The sequence below is a fragment of the Pan troglodytes genome, chromosome 5, assembly GCF_028858775.2.
Source record: "Pan troglodytes isolate AG18354 chromosome 5, NHGRI_mPanTro3-v2.0_pri, whole genome shotgun sequence".
Lineage (NCBI taxonomy): Eukaryota > Metazoa > Chordata > Mammalia > Primates > Hominidae > Pan > Pan troglodytes.
In genome coordinates, this window is record NC_072403.2 from 116,723,059 (window position 1) to 116,743,283 (window position 20,225).

Genomic DNA, 20,225 nt, shown 5'->3' on the forward strand with positions numbered 1-20,225 from the left:
ATTAAAATATAAAATTTTAAAAAGCTAAGAAGCCCTTTTGCTATTAACAGTAGCATATACAGGCTCAATTTCACTGATTGCCATTAATATATACTTAGTCCCCTAAGCTCTACTCCTCCAATCATTTGACTCATACTAAGAGAGAGTACGCTACTATAAAATCTTAAAAATACATATCTGTTGATTAAGGACAGGACAGGGCCCAGTTGAAAACCTTTAAAAAAAAACTTTCATGGTTTTATTCCTAAAATCCTCATTTGAGTTTTTCCTGCAAAAAGGAAGAAAATGTAAAAACATAAAATATGAGGCAATAGGTGGCTTGAGGCCAGTAGTTTGAGACCAGTTTAGTCTACATAGTGAGACCCCATTTTTACAAAAACATTAAAAAATGAGCTAGTCATGGCAGCACATCATAGTAGTAGGCCTAGCTACTCAGGAGGCTGAGGTGGGAGGATCATTTGAGCCCAGGAGTTCAAGGCTACTATGAATTATATTACACCACTGCACTCCAGCTTGGGCAACAGAGAAAGACCCCATGCCTAAAAAAAACCAAAATAGTTTGAAATTAGACGCTTATTACTTCTGGATTGAACACATCTGTTCATCTTTTTTGCCGCTTTTAAACAAAGTACAATGTCAGTAAAATAATAAAACTAAACACCCAAAGGAAGAACAAGAAAGAAAACAACAGCATACTGGATAAGTCAGTAAGTTTTGGAAAGATAGCAAGCAAATGGAGAAATAGTAACTGACTTAGCAGATCAAAGAAAGCTGAAGTCTAACTGCCCACAAATGGGGATTCCAACAATAAGCAACTCAATTCTTACTACAGAACACACACATTAAGAAAACAAAAAAGGAATAGAGGAATTGGAAGTACCAGGTACCTTGGAATATAGGAATGGTTATGTAGAGCTAAAAATAGGAGGAATAGTTGAAAGTCAATAGAAGAAACAGACTCTCCCCCTAGGACCTTTCTTCCCATCCTATCCAGTTAGTTACTATCCCTCTTTACACTGTCTCAGAAGATGGGAAGTTTATTCTCTGCACAAAGTGAACAGGGAGGCTCTGGACTGGGAGACAAGACACACAGGTAGAGCAAAGATGAGGAGCCATCATGAAAACAACAAATTAAGTGAAAACCTCCAGCCTCCATGTTCCAACTAGGCTCCCAGAAATCCAGCAGGCAGGCTTAAAAACCTCAAGTAGAAGGAATTAAAAGCTTCCTCTCAAGACTTGCATCAGAAAAGAATCTTACAGATATTGGCATTAGAAAGTCCCCAGTGAAACAGCTCAGTTCAGCCAGACATGGTGGCTCATGCCTGTAATCCTAAGACTTTGGAAAACCAAGGTGGAAAGATCATTTAAGGCCAGGAGTTCAAGACCAGCCTAGGCAATTTAGAGAGATCCCATTTCCACAACAAAATTTTAAAATTAGCCATGCATGGTGCTGCATGCAAGACGCTATCTGTAAAGCAAGACCCTATCTCTAAAAAGAAACAAAAATTAAAAATAAAGAAACAGCCCAATTCGGGACAATGGGTCTATAGCAGTCGTCCCCAACCAAGGTTAAATTTTGCCCTGGGAACATGAGGCAACTTTTTTATTTTCATGACCAGGGAAGGGAAAATGCTATTGGCAGCTAGTGGGTAGAGGTCAGGGATGCAGCTAAATATCCTAAAATTCAGATGACAGCCCCCACAACAAAGAATTATCAGATCCAAAATATCAACAGTGTTGAGACCAAGAAACATTGGTGTACAGTCAAACCAAGTAGTCAACAAACTCAACTCATGTACACAACGCTTCCAGCCAACATTTGAGTGCCTCACCATTACACATGAATGAACAGACAATATTAAAAATACAACTGAAGCAGGCCTCTAACCTGAAAAACAAAAATTACAACAAACCGAAAAATGAAACTCAGAATAACAAAGACAGTAAAGGGAACCAAAGAAAACAACAAAAATTAGAAAAGTAACTGATAACCTCGAACAGAAAAGAAATTATACCATGGAATGATAAAAGGATGTTGGGTAGAAAACATTTAGGAAATGAGAAATCAAAAATACAATGCAATAAATAAAAATTCAACAGAAGTTTAAAAAGAAAATGTTCAGGAATTCTACAAAGTAGAATAAAAAGACAAAGTAGAAAATAGGAAAGATGAGAAAATTTGTGAATCAATCAAGGGAGACATACTGCAGAAAATAAGAATAAAGAAAAGAAAGGGGGTGAGGGACCAAAGGGGAATAACCAAGAAATAATACCAAAAAAGTTCCCAGAACTGAAAGACATCAGGTGCCAGGTTTAAAAGGCTCAACAAGTGTCTTGTCTATTAAATTAAAAGACCTTCAACGAGGCATGTCAAAGTGAAATTTCTTGATAACATCAGGGATAAAAGATTCCAGAGATAAACAGAAATCATGTGGGCATTAAAACTTCTCAACAGCAACACAGAAATCTAAAAGGTAAAAAGCCTTCAAAATTGTAAGATAAATTATATGCAGAATTCTATAGCCAACTACACTATTATTCAAATAGATGGTTATAAATAAAAAACATGTTTAACTATTTTATAAGATTTTTAAAATTACCTTCAATGCACCTTTTCTCAAGAAGCTACTGAAGCATATCCTCCTCCAAAGAAAGAGAATAAACCATAATAGAAGATATGGAATCTAGAATATGGAGATCAAACATGGGAGAGACACTAAGATTATTTCTAGGTTTAGAGGGTGATATGGTTTGGATTTGTGTCCCTGCCAAAATCTCCTGTTGAATTGGAGGAGGGACCTGGTGAGAGGTGACCAGAGCATGGGGGCAGATTTCCCCCTTGCTGCTCTCATGAGAGCTCATGGTTTAAAAGTGTGTGGCACATCCCGCCTCACGCTCTTTCTCTCTCTCTCCTGCCACCATGTGAAGAAGATGCTTGCTTCCCCCTTTGCCTTCCACCATGATTGTAAGTTTCCTGAGGCCTCACAGTCATGCTTCCTGTTAAGCCAGCAGAACTCTGAGTCAATTAAACATCTTTTCTTCACAAATTACTCAGTCTCAAGTAGTTCTTTATATCAGTGTGAAAAATTGACTAATATAGAAAATTGGTACCAGGAGTGGGACACTCCTATAAAGACACTTGAAAATGTGGAAGCGACTTTGGAACTGGGTAAGGGGCAGAGGTTGGAACAGTTTGGAGGGCTCTGAAGAAGACAGTAAGATGTGGGAAAGTTTGGAACTTCCCAGAGACTTGTTGAATGGTTTTGATCAAACTGCTGATAGTGATATGGACAATGACGTCCAGGCTGAGTTGATCTCGGACGGAGATGAGGAACTTAATAGCAACTGGAGTAAAGATCACTCTTGCTATGCTTTAGCAAAAAGAAACTGGAAGCATTTTGCCCCTGCCCTAGAGATCTGTGAAACTTTAAACTTGAAAGAGATGAATTAGGGTATCTGGTGGAAGAAATTTTTTTTTTTTTTTTTTTGAGACAAAGTCTCACTCTGTCTCCTAGGCTGGAGTGTAATGGCATGATCTCAGCTCACTGCAACCTCCACCTCCCAGGTTCCAGTGATTCTCCTGCCTCCCAGGTAGCTGGGATTATAGGCGTGCGCCACCACACCCAGCTAATTTTTTCTGTTTTTAGTAGAGATGGGGTCTCACCCTGTTGGCCAGGCTGGTCCTTAAGTCCTGATCTCAAGTGATCCACCCACCTTGGCCTCCTAAAGTGCTGGGATTACAGGCCTGACCCAGCATGCCCAGACTATGGTGGAGGAAATTTCTAACCAGCAAAGCATTCAAGATGTGACCTGGCTTATTCTGAAAGCATTCACTTACATGCATTCACAAAGAGATGGTTTGAAATTGGAATATGTTTAAAAGGGAAACAGAGGGCCAGGCACAGTGGCTCACGCCTGTAATCCCAGCACTTTGGGAGGCTGAGGCAGGCAGATCACCTGAGGTCAGGAGTTTGAGACCAGCTTGCCCAATATGGTGAATCCCCATCTCTACTATAAATACAAAAATTAGCCAGGCGTGGTGGCAGGGACCTGTAATTCCAGCTACTCGGGGGGCTGAGGCAGGAGAATTGCTTGAACCCAGGAGGCAGAGATTGCAGTGAGCCGAGATCACTGCATTGCACTCCAGCCTGGGCAACAAGAGCAAAACTACAACTCAAAAAAAAAAAAAAAAAAAGGAAACAGAACACAAAGTTTGGAAAATGTGCAGCCTGACCATGCAGTAGAAAACAAAAACCCATTTTCTGGGGAGAAATTCAAGCCAGCTGCAGAAGTGTACATAAGTAACAAGGAGCTGAATGTTAATAACCAAGACAACAGGAAAAATGTCTCCAGGGCATGTCAGAGACCTTCACTGCAGCCCCACACGTCAGAGGCCTGGAGGCCTAGGAGGGGAAAATGGCTTCACAGGCCGGACCCAGGGCCCCACTGCTCTGTGCAGCTTCGGGACTTAGTGCTCTGTGTCCCAGATGCTCCAGCTCCAGCTCCAGCCATGGCTAAAAGGGGCAAAGGTACAGCTCAGGCCACTGCTTTAGAGGGTGCAAGCCCAAGCCTTGAAGCTTCCACGTGGTGTTGGGCCTGCAGGTGTGCAGAAGGCAAGAGATGAGGTTTTGAAACCTCTGCCTAGATTTCAGAGAATGTATGGAAATGCCTGGCTGTCCAGGAAGAAGTCTGCTGCAGGAGTAGAGCCTTCATGGAGAACCTCTACTAGGGCAGTGCAGACAGGAAATGTGGAGTTAGAACCCCACACAGGGCACTGTCTAGTAGAGCTGTGAGAAGAGGGCCACCACCCCCCAGACCCAAGAATAGGAGACCCACTGACAGCTTGCATAGTGCACCTGAAAAAGCCACAGGTACTCAATGTCAGCCTGTGGAAGCAGTCTAGGGGGCTGTACCCTGCTGAGCCACAGGGGTGGAGCTACCCAAGGCCTCAGGATCCCAACCCATGCATCAGTGTGCCCTGGATATGAGACACGGAGTCAACGGAAATTATTTTGGAGCTTTAAGATTTAATGACAGCCCTGCTAGGTTTCAGACTTGCATGGGGCCTGTAGCCTTTGTGTTTTGGCCAATTTCTCCCACTTGGAGCATTCACTCAATGCCTGTACCCCCACTGTATCTTGGAAGTAACTAACTTGTTTTTGATTTTACAGGCTCATAGGCAGAAGGGACTTATCTGTCTCAGATGAGACTTTGAACTGTGGACTTCTGAGTTAATGTTGAAATTAGTTAAGACTGGAGGACTGTTGAGAAGGGATAATTGTATTTTCCAATACGAGAAGAACATGAGATTTGGGAGGGGTTAGGGGTGGAATCATATGGTTTGGATTTGTGTCCCCGCCAAATCTCACGTCAAATTGGAAGAGGGGTCTGGGGGGAGGTGACTGGATCATAGGGGCAAATTTCTCCCTTGCTGCTCTTGTGATAGTGAATGAGTTCTCACAAGACCTGTAGGTTTAAAAGTGTGTGGCACTTCCCCCTCGCACACACTCTCTCTCTCCTGCTGCCATGTGAAGAAGCTGTCTGATTCCCCTTAACCTTCCACCATGATTGTAAGTTTCCTGAGGCCTTCCAGTCATGTTTCCTGTTAAGCCTGCAGAACTGTGAGTCAATTAAAACTCTTTTCTTCATAAATTACCCAGCCTCAGGTAGTTCTTTATATCAGGTAAAATGAATTAATATAGAGGAGAAAGAAAGATGGAACTGATAAACTATCTAATGAATCTGTCTTTGTAGAGAGTAGGAAGAGATATTTTATAGGAGCATATAGATGAAGAAACGCTGATTCATACAAAGAAAACTGAGCAAACCCAATTATTAACTTCAAGAAAAACAGCCATCCTCAAAAAAGAACGTTATTACAGTTCACTACTTGACTGAGCAGTAAACAATACTTTCTTAACTATATATAACCAATATTGTCTAATCAAAACTTATAAATCATCATTTACCATAACAAGAAATGATTACATAATATCTAAAAGTCATAAACTGAGAAAGAGCCATGGAAGCTTGTTATTTGGAAATACATATTAAAGGAAAAGTTTAGAAAGTTGAAAATTGTTGCCTCTGGTGATCATGACTTAACAAAGAGGACAGGTGGTTTAAGGGACTAGCATTCTTATCAGAAGATTTTAATACTAATAAAATATTTTTAAGACATAGTATTCACATGTCTATTTAAATTTACTTCTACCCCAACATGAATTCTATAATCTATGTAATAAAAACACTGTTATATAAAACTATATTATAATCTATGTAATTCCTCTAAACTGAAAACAAGTAGTCAACTATAGCTTTCAAATATAAGAAAAACAAGTATTTCGGTCACTATTTTATAAGAGAAGGACTACGTGGGCCTTCTAATCATGGCTTTCCTCTGATCATTGACCTAGAAGTGGTGTCTGTAAGGTCCCAAAATAGGAATGAGATGGAAAGTAGCAACGGTGTTCACTACTGTTATAGAAATTACAGAAAATAAGCCTGCCAACCAAAAAAAGCCCAGGACCAGATGAATTCACAGCTGAATTCCACCAGATATACAAAGAAAAGCTGCTACCATTCCCATTCAAACTATTCCAAAAAATTGAGAAGGGACTATTCCCTACCTCATTCTACAAAGCCAGCATCATCCTGACACCAAAACCTGGCAGAGATACAATAAAAAAAAATGTCAGACCAATATACTTGATGAAATTGATGCAAAAATCCCTAACAAAAACACTGGCAAGCAGAATCCAGCAGCACATCAAAAAGCTCATACACCATAATCAAGTAGGCTTCAACCTAAGGATGCAAGGTTGGTTCAACATACACAAATCAATAAATGTGATTCAGCACATAAGCAGAACTAAAGACAAAAACCACATGATTATCTCAACAGATGCAGAAAAGGCTTTTGATAAAATTCAACATCGATTTATGTTTAAAAAAAAAACTCTTAAAAAACTAGGTATTGAAGGAACATACCTCAAAATAATACGAACCATCTATGACAAACTCACAGCCAGTATCATAATGAATGGGCAAAACCTGTAAGCATTACCTTGAAAACCAACATAAGACAAGGATGCCATCTCTCACCACCCCTATTCAACACAGTATTGGAGGTTCTGGCCAGGGCAATCAGGCAAGAGAAAAAAACAAAAGGCCAAACAAATAGGAAGAATAGAAGTTAAACTATCCCTGTTTGCAGATGACATAACACTATATTTGGAAAATACCACAGTCTCAGCCCAAAAGTTTCTTAAGCCAATTAACAACCTCAACAAAGTCTCAGAATACAAAACCAACGTGGAAAAATCACTAGCATTCCTATACACCAAGAGTCAAGCTGAGAGCCAAGTCAAGAATGAACTCCCATTCACAACTGCCACAAAAAGAATTAAAAACCTAGGAATACAACTAAGTAGGGAGGCGAAAGATCTCTACAAGGAGAACTACAAACCACTGATCAAAGATATCAGAGATGACACAAACAAATGGAAAAACATCCCATTCTCATGGACAGGAAGAATCAGTATCAATAAAACGGCTACACTAACCAAAGCAATTTATATAGATTCAATGCTATTCCTATTAAACTACAATTGATGTTCTTCACAGAACTAGAGAAAACTATTTTAAAATTCATATGGAACCAAAAAAGAGCCCAAATAGACACGGCAATCCTAAGCAGAAAGAAAAGTTGGAGGCATCACGCTACCCAACTTAAAACTATACTACAGGGATATAGTGAGCAAAACAGTATGGTACTGGTACAAAAACAGACACATAGACCAATGAAACAGAATCTAAAACCCACAAATAAGACCGCACTCTGACAACTATCTGATCTTCCACAAACCTGACAAAAACAAGCAATGGGGAAAGGATTCCCTATTCAATAAATGGTGTTGTAATAACTGGTTAGCTATAGGAAAACAACTGAAACCCTTCCTTACACCATATACAAAAATTAACTCAAAATGGATTAAAGACTTAAATGTAAAACCCAGGCCAGGTGCAGCAGCTCACGCCTGTAATCCCAGCACTTTGGGAGGCCAAGGCTGGTGGATCACTAGGTCAAGAGTTTGAGACCACCCTGACCAACATGGCAAAACCCCATCTCTACTAAAAATACAAACATTAGCCGGGAATGGTGGCACATGCCTGTAATCCCAGCTACTCAGGAGGCTAGGGCAGAAAAATCGCTTGAACCCGGGAGGTGGAGTTTGCAGTGAGCCGAGATTGTGCCACTGCACTCCAGCCTGGGCAACAGAGCGAGACTCCGTCTCAAAAAAAAAAAAAAAAGTAAAACCCAAAACCATAAAACCCTGGAAAACAATGTAGGCAATACCATTCAGGACTTAGGCACAGGCAAAGATTTCCTGACAAAGATGCTAAAAGCAATTGGAACAAGAGCAAAAATTGAAAGTTGGGATCGAATTAAACTAAAGAGTTTCTGCATAGCGAAAAAAACTATCATCAGAATAAACAGAAAACCTACAGAACAAGAGAAAATTTTTGCAAACTATGCATCTGACAAAAGTCTAATATCCAGCATCTATAAGGAACTTAAACAAATTTACAAAAAAACAACAACCCCATTAAAAAGTGGGCAAAGGACATGAACAGACACTTCTCAAAAAAAGACATATAGGTGACCAACAATCATGTGAAAGAAAAGCTCAACATCACTGATCATTAGAGAAATGCAAATCAAAACCACAATGAGATACCATCTCACACCAGTCAGAATGGATATTATTAAAAAGTCAAAAAACAACAGATGCTGGCCAGGTTGCAGAGAAAAAGGAAGGTTTAAACACTGTTGGTGGGAGTAAATTATTTCAGCCATTGTAGAAGACAGTGTGGTGATTCCTCAAAGACCTAAAGACAGAAATACCATTTGACCCAGCAATCCCATTACTGGGTATATACCCAAAAGAAATATAAATCATTCTGTTATAAAGATACATGCACACATATGTTCACTGCTGCACTATTCACAATAGCAAAGACATGGAATCAACCTAAATGCCCATCGATGGTAGACTGGATAAAGAAAATGAGGTACATATACACCACGGAATACTATGCAGCCATAAAAAAGAACGTGACAATGTCCTTTTCAGGGACATGAATGGAGCTGCAGGTCATTATCCTTAGCAAACTAACACAGGAACAGAAAACCAAATACCACATGTTCTCTCTAATAAGTGGGAGCTCAGTGATGAGAACACATGGATACAGAGGGGAACAATATACACTGAGGCCTTTCAAAGGGGTGGAGGATGGGAGGAGGGAAAGGATGAGGCAAAATAACTAATGTATACTAGGCTACCTATGTGATGAAATAATCTGTACAACAAAGCCCTGTGACACAAGTTTACCTGTGTATCAAACCTGTATTTGTACCCCTGAACTCAAAATAAAAGTTAAAAAAAAAAGAAATTATAGAAAATAAGTCTTCAACTCTCAACTGGCTCAGGAGAGATGAAAGCCAATACACTGAAAATATATATTAGCATGCAATTAAAACCTAACAATCCAGAAACTGTAATAAAGAAATTTTAACAAAATATACTATTTATAAAAACTATACTGTTAAAACTATGTAATGATATAACGTAAATAACACTAATATGTACCCAGACAGTGTGCTAATAAGCATTTATCATTTCATTTAATGCATCTTTCGAGGAAGGTGATATTCTCTTCACTTTTATAAGCAGGAAATTGAGTGTCAAAGAGATCATGTAATTTGTACCCTAACACATAAGTAAACAGTGAAGCAGGGATTAAAACCCAAGTCCATGTTCATAATCACTATTCTATTTATCAAAAAGTAGGCATTATAATTCTTCTGAATTCAGATTACTAAATAGTATTTATTTAGTACTAACGGCTAATCTGACACATCTTCATAAACTACATTAATCACAGATAATCTAGTAACTTCCTACTAAATAACTATTACAGAGTCAAGCTTAAGTACCTAGACAGCTACTTGTGTATGGTTTTAAAGTAATGCTATTTTCATGCCTGTAACCGCAGGGCTTTGGGAGACCAAAGTGGGAGGAGTGCTTGAGGCCAGGAGTTCAAGACCAATCTGGGCAACATAGTGAGACCACCATTTCTACAAAAGAAAGTTATAATTTTTTTTTAAATTATCCAGGCGTGGGCCGGGTGCGGTGGCTCACGCCTGTAATCCCAGCACTTTGGGAGGCTGAGGCAGGCAGATCACAAGGTCAGGAGATCAAGACCAGGAGATCAACACGGTGAAACCCCGTCTCTACTAAAAAAAAAAAAAAAAAAAAAAAAATTATCCAGGCGTGGTGGCAGGAGCCTCTAGTCCCAGCTACTCAGGAGGCTGAGGCAGGAGAATGGCGTGAACCCAGGAAGCAGAGCTTGCAGTGAGCCGAGACCACACCACTGCACCCCAGCCTGGGAGGCAGAGCAGGACTCCATCTCAGGAAAAAAAAAAAAAAAAATTAGCCAGGTGTGGTGGTGCGTGCTTGTAGCCCTAGCTACTTGGGAGGCTGAGGCAGAAGAATCACTTGAGCCCAGGAGTTCAAGGTTACAGTGAGCTATGATCGCACCACTACACTCCGGCCGGTTCAACAGAGTGAAACCCTGTCTCTAAATAAAAAATAAAAAAAGTAGGCCGAGCGCGGTGGCTCACACCTGTAATCCTAGCACTTTGGGAGGCCGAGGCAGTCGGATCACTAGAGGTCGGGAGTTCAAGACCAGCCTGGCCAACATAATGAAACCCCGTCTCTACTAAAAATACAAAAATTAGCCTGGCGTGGTGGTGCATGTCTGTAATCCCAGCTACTCAGGAGGCCGAGGCAGGAGAATTGCTTGGACCCAGGAGGCGGAGGTTGCAGTGAGCAGAGATCGCGCCACTGCACTCCAGCCTGTACCCTGTCTCCAAAAAAAAAAGTAATGGTATTTTAAACCATGTATTTTTTATACTGCTTCGCATTTCTATTTATACTGTAGCGCTTACAATATAAAAACAATTTAGCCATTAGACTAACATACTCCTCTACTGTTCTCATCAAACTGGTGAGACAAACTTGAAGCAAATCATAGAAAAAAAGCATGATTTACAATATAAACTGTCATAGCCTTGTATTTGGTTGGTGAAAAAGTAATTGTGGTTTTTGCTATCACTTTTAATATATCCTACAAAGACATTAATTTTTTTTTAAGAGAGAAAAACACTTGATTAAAAAATCGGAGGCTGGGCACAATGGTTCACACCTGCAATCCCAGCACTCTGGGAGGCCAGGTGGATCACCTGAGCTCAGGAGTTCAAGATCAGCCTGGCCAACATGGTGAAACACTGTCTCTACTAAAAATACAAAAATTAGTTGGGCATGGCAGTGGGCACCTGTAATCCCAGCTACTTCGGAGGCTGACGCAGGAGAATCGCTTGAACCTGGGAGGCAGAGGTTGCAGTGAGCCAAGATCATGCCACTGCTCCAGACTGGGCAACACAGCGAGACTCTGTCTCAAAAAAAAAAAAAAAATTGGAAATTACTTGTTCCAGCATTTTATTTTCCATTCATAAATCTTTCTACTTTTCTATTTTTTTAAAAAAAACAGCCCAATGAAGATCCTCAAAATATGCAACTATTAAAAGAAACATATTTTTAAAGTTTTCAATAGCGCACTTGCAGATAAAATGTTGCTCCAATCCCCCAATAAAAACCAAAAATCAAAAAACAGAGAAAAACCTACTTCCCTTAGAATTAGGATAAAAATGTATAAAGGAATTTTAAAGAATAAAAAATTGCCTTGCAGCACTGAAATGAGTGCAAAGTCATCTATCTTTGTGAATTAAAAAAAAAAAAGATGTTTGCTGGCAGTTTTCTTTTTGTAAAAGCTCTAAAATAGGAAGGGAAAGGAAAATGCAGAATTCAGTCAATTATTGATTAAATGGCATAATAAGAAAAGCTGCTAGAAAGTCACAGACAACCTGAATCACAGTTTTAAGAAACTCTCCAGTCATTTCTCTGAGGACAGCAAGTAAAGACAATTCAAGTACAGAAGAAACCTTAAATGTACTCACCTCAACAATTAGCAGACTGCACAGTGATGAGCAGTAAGGATAATAAGGAAGGTCTACTTAGTGTTAGGCGAGGGGACAGAGGCTGTTAACACTTATCCAACCCATCCCATTACTAGTCTGGCTGTTTCTACTGAGGCTTGTTCGGAAGGTGAGCCCTCCCAAGTCTCTTACTACTCCTTAATTGGACATACAGTAGTGTGCAAAATGGAGTCTCATTCTCAAATAATCCAGAGTAACAATATTTCAGTGGTAAAGCAAAAGGTCTAACCACAATAACAAATTATTTTCTTGTTGACAATACACACATACGATATTGAGATATCATGAATGATAAATAGCTATGTAGAACTATAATGATGTATTTATTGCCTGGTCTTAACAACTGGAATTTAACAACGGAGTTTCAAGACTCCACATACACTCTTCCAAAGTGCTACAAGATAATCAATGTTTTCAACTATGTGAAAACTGTTCATGTGTGCCCAAAGGTTAAAACTTAGATGAAAATGTACTCTGAGCATTTATTAAGTTAAAATAAATACATAAAGGCTCTTGAAGAAACAACACTACCTGAGAGTTTTAAATTGTATCAAAGCATAAGGCACAACATAATTCAAGAGAATAAATTCTGGATTAAACTTTTAAAATCCCTAAGGATTCTCAAAAGGAGAAATTTTCAGCAATAGATACAAACAGATACAACCTTTTGTAAGAATCAGCACTATCAATATACACTCCACTTAAAGATACAAAAGGAAAAAAAGTGACAAACATTTAGAAATGCAAAGAAGGCCGGGCACGGTGGCTCACACCTGTAATCCCAACACTTAGGGAGGCCGAGGCGGGCAGATCACGAGGTCAGGAGATTGAGACCATCCTGGCTAACACGGTGAAACCCCGTCTCTACTAAAAAAAAAAAAAAAAAAATACAAAAAATTAGCCGGGCGTGGTGGCGGGCGCCTGTAGTCCCAGCCACGCGGGAGGCCGAGGCAGGAGAATGGAGTGAACCCGGGAGGTGGAGCTTGCAGTGAGCTGAGATGCGCCACTGCACTCCAGCCTGGGCGACAGAGCAAGACTCCGTCTCAAAAAAAAAAAAGAAATGCAAAGAAAATGGCAGAATATATGGATCAAAATGATCCTGCATTTGAGTGGTTTTGAGGCAGGAGAATAGGGTCTGGAGTCAGGGAACCTAAGGCCACTTCACCCTGACTTCCTAGAAATAAATTGGAAGGAAAACCCTAACTTTCCACGCCTAAGTAACAAAAGGACCAGCGACCTTTGCAAACCCCCACCTCTTTGCGAGGCAGATGGGAAATTGAAAGTACCACTGATTGGTTGTAAAAAGCAACCAATCAGACGTTTGCATAGGAGTCTAACTCTGTAACTTCACTTCAGCCTCAGATTGGTTGCACACAGCAACCAACCTCGGATTGGCTGCACATAGCAACCAATCAGACTAACTGAAGGTAGTTATGTGCAAGCAATCAGACTGAGGGCCAAGTCTTCAAATGCACAGAAGTGCAACTTTGTAACTTCACTTTAGCCTCTGATAGTTGCTTCCCACAACCAATCAGATGTTTGCATAGGGGTGTGACCTTTGTAACTTCAGCCTCTGATTGATTGCAGGCCACCATTTCATTTACATGAGGCGAACACCAAGTGGCCAATGGGAAACATATATGGGGTATTCAGACCCCAGAAGATTCTGTATCCAGAACCTTGAGCAGCTGCTGGGGCCAATTCCCACCCTGTGGAGTATACTTTTGTTTTCAATAAATATCTGCTTTTGCTGCTTCATTACTTGTTTGTGTATTTTGTCCAATTCTTTGTTCAAAATGCCAAGAATCTGGACACCCTCCACCAGTTTCTTCCATCTTTCAACAAAAATCTATACCCATTATGTGCTATGCCCTCCTCTAGATAATGTGTTATGCACTACTCTAAATCAGGAACCAGGCCACACAGCAGGAGGTGAGTGGCAGGCAAGTGAACATCACTATCTGAGCTCTGCCTCCTGTCGGATCAGCAGCAACACTTGATTCTCATAGGAGCATGAACTCTATTGTAAGCTGCCCATGAAAGGGATCTAGGCACAAGTTCCTTGTGAGAATCTAATGCCTGATGATCTGAAGTGGAACAGTTTCATCCCAAAACCATCCCCTCGACTTCTGACTGTGGAAAACTTGTCTTCCATGAAACTGGGCCCTAGTGCCAAAAAGGTTAGAGACCACTGCTCTAAATTATGTGCTATGCACGACTCTAGATACTCGAGTTACAACAATGAACAAAACAGACAAAAAAAACTGCCTTCAAGAAGTTTATAGTAGAAAGGGAAGATAAAGTGACAAGATGTAAATAAACAAAATTTGTAGTGTACTAGATGGTGATCAGTGCTATCCAGAAAAATAAACCAGGATTTTCTATGATTTGGATTCAATTTATTTTAGCAAATTTCTTGCCCCTAAAATCCCACAAATACTTCTGTGAAAAATGCACTGATCTATAAGCCATGAAGCCCAAAAAACCTAACAATTGTGATTTACAATGATGGTCATACCTTCTATTTTTAAAATTACATGGCTTCTCATTTACTTGCTAAAATTAAGCACAGTGGCTTACAATTTACTAAATGCAAACACGTAAAAGTATGCCAACATAAATAGGTGACTGATAAATGATTACCTATGTATTTTTCAAGTTAATATACATAATTTTAAGAGCTACGCTACATTAATATACATAATTTTAAGAGCTACATGCCTAAAACTGGATCGACAAAACAGACTTTTAAAAAAATTTAGAATTGCAAATTCCCTGCCCAATTCCGCCCCTTCTCTCCCCACCAAAAAAAACTATCTATTCCCCTAGTCATTGATTATCTAGAATGCGGTTCCCTCCTCCTTACAGAATAAGAAACTATTGAGGAGGAACCGCAAAAGAAAAGCATAGGGGATTTTCATATGGCCTTCAAGAGATCCTTAAGAAGAAATAACATATTTCAACAGACTTCATAACCTTTCAAGTGATAAAACAATATCCTGAGTGGAAAACGAACATACAAACCTAATGTGTAGGTCAATCTCAAGTCATTTAATTGAAGGCGGTGACTAACCAAGACCACCTGTGCCCAATACACTGATAAATTACAAAGCAAGAAATCCAAGGCAGCCCTACTTTATCAATGTTAACTCTCAAAACACTGATCAAAGTAAAAAGGAATAGATATTCAATAATAAAACTCTAAGTAAAAATCAAAGTTGTGGTATTATCACTAGCTAAAAGGAGACCAAACAACAAAAAAAGTGTCCTTACTTTTTTTATTAAAAATAATTCTGATGACATGAGTTATGGCAATGCACAAATAACTTATACACTAAGTAAAACTCCCAACTCACTAATCAGTGACTGGTTTACACACGTCTTCTCTAAAAACCTGTCCACCTTCACCTATTGAGAACTTTGAACTCTTACATAGTATCTGGCAAAAATCATTATCATCTGGTTGTGTTATAAAAGTAACAGTGGTAAGAGAACTTTCTACTATTTGTTTCAACTTCTTAGAAATGATTAAAGGAGAATTCTAGCATTAGAATAAATACAATTACTCTGACCCTAGGAATATACTCTGAAATGTTAGTCTACCTACCTTTGTGCCGCAAGGCTGAATCTAATTAATGTCTGGAAAATGTTTTCAATTAAGTTTACATGGCTGTCCGTAACTGGATGAAAAACTTGGAAGCTGGCTAAAGATACCAAGAGAGCTGACTGAACATAGTTGAGCACTGTTCCTTAACAAGTCTATGATTTTAGTAAAAAAATGCAGTCAGTTCTATCTAATATAGTCTATTATACTAAGGGTTCAACTATCATTTTATGTTGTGAAGCTTTGTGTTTAGTTACATAAACTTAATAAGGTTTATTCTGATAAAAGTGAAAATTATTTTTAAATAAATTACAAATTAGTCCCTAACTAATCCTGCCATGTAATCTAACTTACAGAAATTTAGACTGAACTATTTGACAGTTCTCTACGGTTTCTAAATCCACGTTATTCTGAGAAGACTGTAATTAATCATTTTTGGCAATTCAACACATTTATAAATCTTAAAGAAAAAGTTACCAAAAACTAGGTTTAATTTATGGTCCAAAAAGTGTTAATAAATTATACCTACAGAGAATAGTGTTAGGTTTTACTCAACTTGCTAAAACTGAAATTAAAAAACAACACACTGGGCCCAGCTTCTTGTATAAGCATAAATAAATAAAGGCTCTAGACACTGATCTGTGTACTTTTACAGAATCACATCACACATATTAATAACAATCATAATAGCAGTAGGTATTATTGCTGTTAAATGCCTTCCAAAGTGTTCACATTTTCCTTAATTATATCACCAGTAAAATTATATCTCCAGTTGAATAACCAAACTTTGAAATGATTTTTTGAAATCAGTATCCAAAGACATACCAGAATTCTGGTATGATACAGCTAAGAATGGAGTTTAACAGTTGATCTAAGAAAAGTTATATAAAAATAAAATTATTAAGAAGTTATGATTCCTTTCATCTGATCATTATTAAATACGGATAGAAGTAGTTTAAAATCATGGTGCTATTATGCTACAATGACAAAAAACAGAGTGCACTCTTCAACTGCCCAAACCACTTCCTTCCAAGAGGAAAATGAGACCTTTATCATGTTTACCTCTAATGCAACAGCTGCATCTATATGAAATCATATTTAAGATTACTCAATTTCTTAGTTATGACAAAAATGAATCTTCCGAATCTTTTATCCTTAAAAAATGTAATATAAATTTGAAAAAGCACTTCTTGTAATTGAAGCAAGAATATAGCATTTAGCTATATATTCTACAAAGTTTTAGGGCGCTTAGCTAGTTGCTCAAAATGTTTTCATGCACTCCTCAGATTTACTCTAAGATGAGATTAGAAGGCGAATTTCAGAGGATTTATCATCCATGCCTCTTTGAAAAGAGCTCATGTGCTTTATTTCTTAATGGAATTTTTTCCCCATTTAAAGTTTTCTATTTTATTCTATAAAATATATATAATCAGAATTATGTAAGCTCCTAAGCTTAAAAATAAAATATTGAAACTTACATGCACTGGTATATGTCTACATGGACACCAGTTCTGAACAACAAAAAGGCCATTCTGACTTGCCACTGAGTCACTAGGATACCTGACAAAGCATTATACACTCAGTGTTCAACTTATGGAAAGATATACAAATGGTTTTTAATAAATCAGTAAACTTTATCCTATAACATCATATTTCATAGCCCAGTAAATCACATGCAACTCAAGACAATACACTTATACACTGAGATGTGAATGTGTCCCAGAAATATATGAGTAATTCTGAAACAGGCAGTATTAGCACAACTATGAACACAGATTTGTAGAACTATACTTCAGCCAGGAGGAAAAGAAATAGACTAATTTTTCAAGATTCCCTCTTGTCCTAATTGAAAAAGGAATAAAGATACACACAATGATTCAGAAAATAATCAGTGCTAAGCATTCCCTTTATGTTTATATGATCATCATAGGTAACGATCCAGAAAATAATCAGTGCTAAGCATTCCCTTTACCTGTATATGATCATTGCAGGTAACTATAATTGACCAACTATGACAGAATAAATCCCGTTGGCCATTACATAATCAACCACAAGTCAACATGACTTTTTGTACCCCTCCTCCTCTACTCTGTCTGCAAAATCTCATTCTGTGAAACTCATCACAATGAAGTCAGACTCCCTATAAATCTTCTGAGAATACAATTGTTCAAAGGCATCTGACTATGAGGAATTCTCCATTATTTTACCACACTTGCTTTAGGTTGTAAAACATATGGAGTATGTTATACTTATACCACCTAATTTTCAGTAACTTCAGAAGGCAATTCTAAATTTTTAATGCAGCCTGTAATGCACATGTTTTGAACAAGGTTTTCTTAGTAATTCTTGCTTCTATACTGGTTCGAAGCAGCTAAAATTAGCTTTTATAAATCTTTTTCTAATCTGAATCCCAGTATTTTCCTATCCAAGTTCCTGGGCAACAGGTAGGGTGTGCAAGTCTTAGTAAATGACACTCTGCTCACCTGTTATAGCAAAGGGTGTTTATATTAAAGTAGGTGCTCTTCTGTCCTCTGAGAGCTATCGGCTAGACTCATTCTCTAATATGCAATAGTGCCTTAAAAACCTGGGTCACTCAAGATTAGGACATTTCACATCTTTTTTTCCCACATAGAATACGTTTTAAATTTAATAATATTGACTCTAAGTAAAAACTAATGAGAAGAATATACTTGAAAACACTGCATTGGTTTTCAGATGATAAAAGACAAAAAATGCAAATGAACAATGGTGTCCAGAAAAAATTCCAGGAAACAGAAAAAGGATCCTATAACCCTCCATTTTTCCAACACCATATTAAACATAAGACAATGTCACCTTTGCCTACTATCTTGAAGAAGTCCAATATTCTGTGAATTGTGATCATACATCCTGAAACCAGGTTAAGGAAAAAGTGTTTGAAGAGATAAAAATCCAGATTCCACTAGGAATTCTCCCTTCTCCCAACAAGAGATAAGACTCAGAAAGTTTGTAACCAAAAAAATAAACAAACTTTGTATCCTTGTAGTTAATGGTACTGACTTTGAGTTGGTTTTGTTGTTGTTATTATGGTCAGCAAGAAAATTAATTACCTTCTTTTTTTTTTTTTTTTGAAGAGACGAGGTGCAGTGGTAATTCACTAGCATGATCCCACAAACAGACCAGCATGGGGGTTGTGACTTGCTGTTTCTGACCTGTTCTGGTTCACCTCTCCTTAAGCTATCTGGCATCCTGAGAGGCACCATATTCATGCCAAACTTAGTGTGGACATCCAAGCAGCATAGTGCACTACAACCCACAACTCCTGGGCAAAGGGATCTCTCCACCTAATCTTGACCTCTCCACCTCAGCCTCCCAAACAGCTGAGACTACTGGCACACACCTGTACATTCTATTACCAATAATGTTAAATGTTAAAAAAAGAAAAAACTTAAAAACATAAACAAGGTAGAAAATTATAGCAAAGCAGAAATTCAATCTAAAATCTTAAGCTCTCCATCTTTATATAAGGCAGTAAAGTCTCAAATGAGAGAGAAATAGCAATTTCAAAAGCCAAATGTCTGGACACAGGAATAACAGGAAAGCATTGTCATAAAACAAATGCATGATTTTAGAAACCTAGAGTAAGAAAGAAAATAGCCAGGCACGGTGGCTCACACCTGTAATCCCAGCACTTTGGGAGGCTGAGGCAGGCAGATCACTTGAGACCAGGAATTCAAGATCAGCCTGGCCACCATGGCAAAACCCCATCTCTACTAAAAATACAAAAAGTAGCTGGGTGTGGTGGCACACATCTGTAATCCCAGCTACTTAGGAGGCTGAGGCACAAGGATCACTTAAACCTGGGAGGCAGAAGTTGCAGTAAGCTGAGATTATGCCACTGCACTCCAGCCTGGGTGACAGAGCGAGCCTCTGTCTCAAAAAAAAAAAAAAAAAAAGAAAGAAAAAGAAAAGAAAGAGGCTGGGCGCGGTGGCTCACGCCTGTAATCCCAGCATTTTAGGAGGCCAAGGCAGGCGGATCATGAGGTCGGGAGATTGAGACCATCCTGGCTAACGCGGTGAAACCCCATCTCTACTAAAAATACAAAAAATTAGCCGGGCATGGTGGCCGGTCCCTGTAGTCCCAGCCACTCGGGAGGCTGAGGCAGGAGAATGGCATGAACCCGGGAGGCGGAGCTTGCAGTGAGCCGAGATGGCGCCACTGCACTCCAGCCTGGGGAACAGAGTGAGACTCCATCAAAAAAAAAGAGAGAGAAAGAAAAGAGAAAGAAGAGAAGAGAGGAAGAGAGGAAGGAAGGAAGGAAGGAAGGAAGGAGAAAGAAAAGAAAAAGAAAAGAAAGAACTGTTACTTGTACCATACACAATGCAAGTAGAAAAATAGGATAACCTGACTCATACTATTAACCAGTGTCATTGCTCACTTTCCTCACTATCTAATCTCCAAAATTGAGGCTTAACAGCAAAAGATAAAATAAAATATGAAGTTTTATTTGCTAAAACTGA

General features: G+C 38.7%; 1 protein-coding gene across 19 annotated transcripts in view; it reads right to left on the minus strand.

Annotated features, from left to right (window-relative positions):
- Positions 1-20,225, minus strand: part of HACE1 (HECT domain and ankyrin repeat containing E3 ubiquitin protein ligase 1) — a 182,639-nt gene that overhangs the window by 134,277 nt on the left and 28,137 nt on the right. The gene's annotated exons all lie outside the window — the stretch shown is intronic.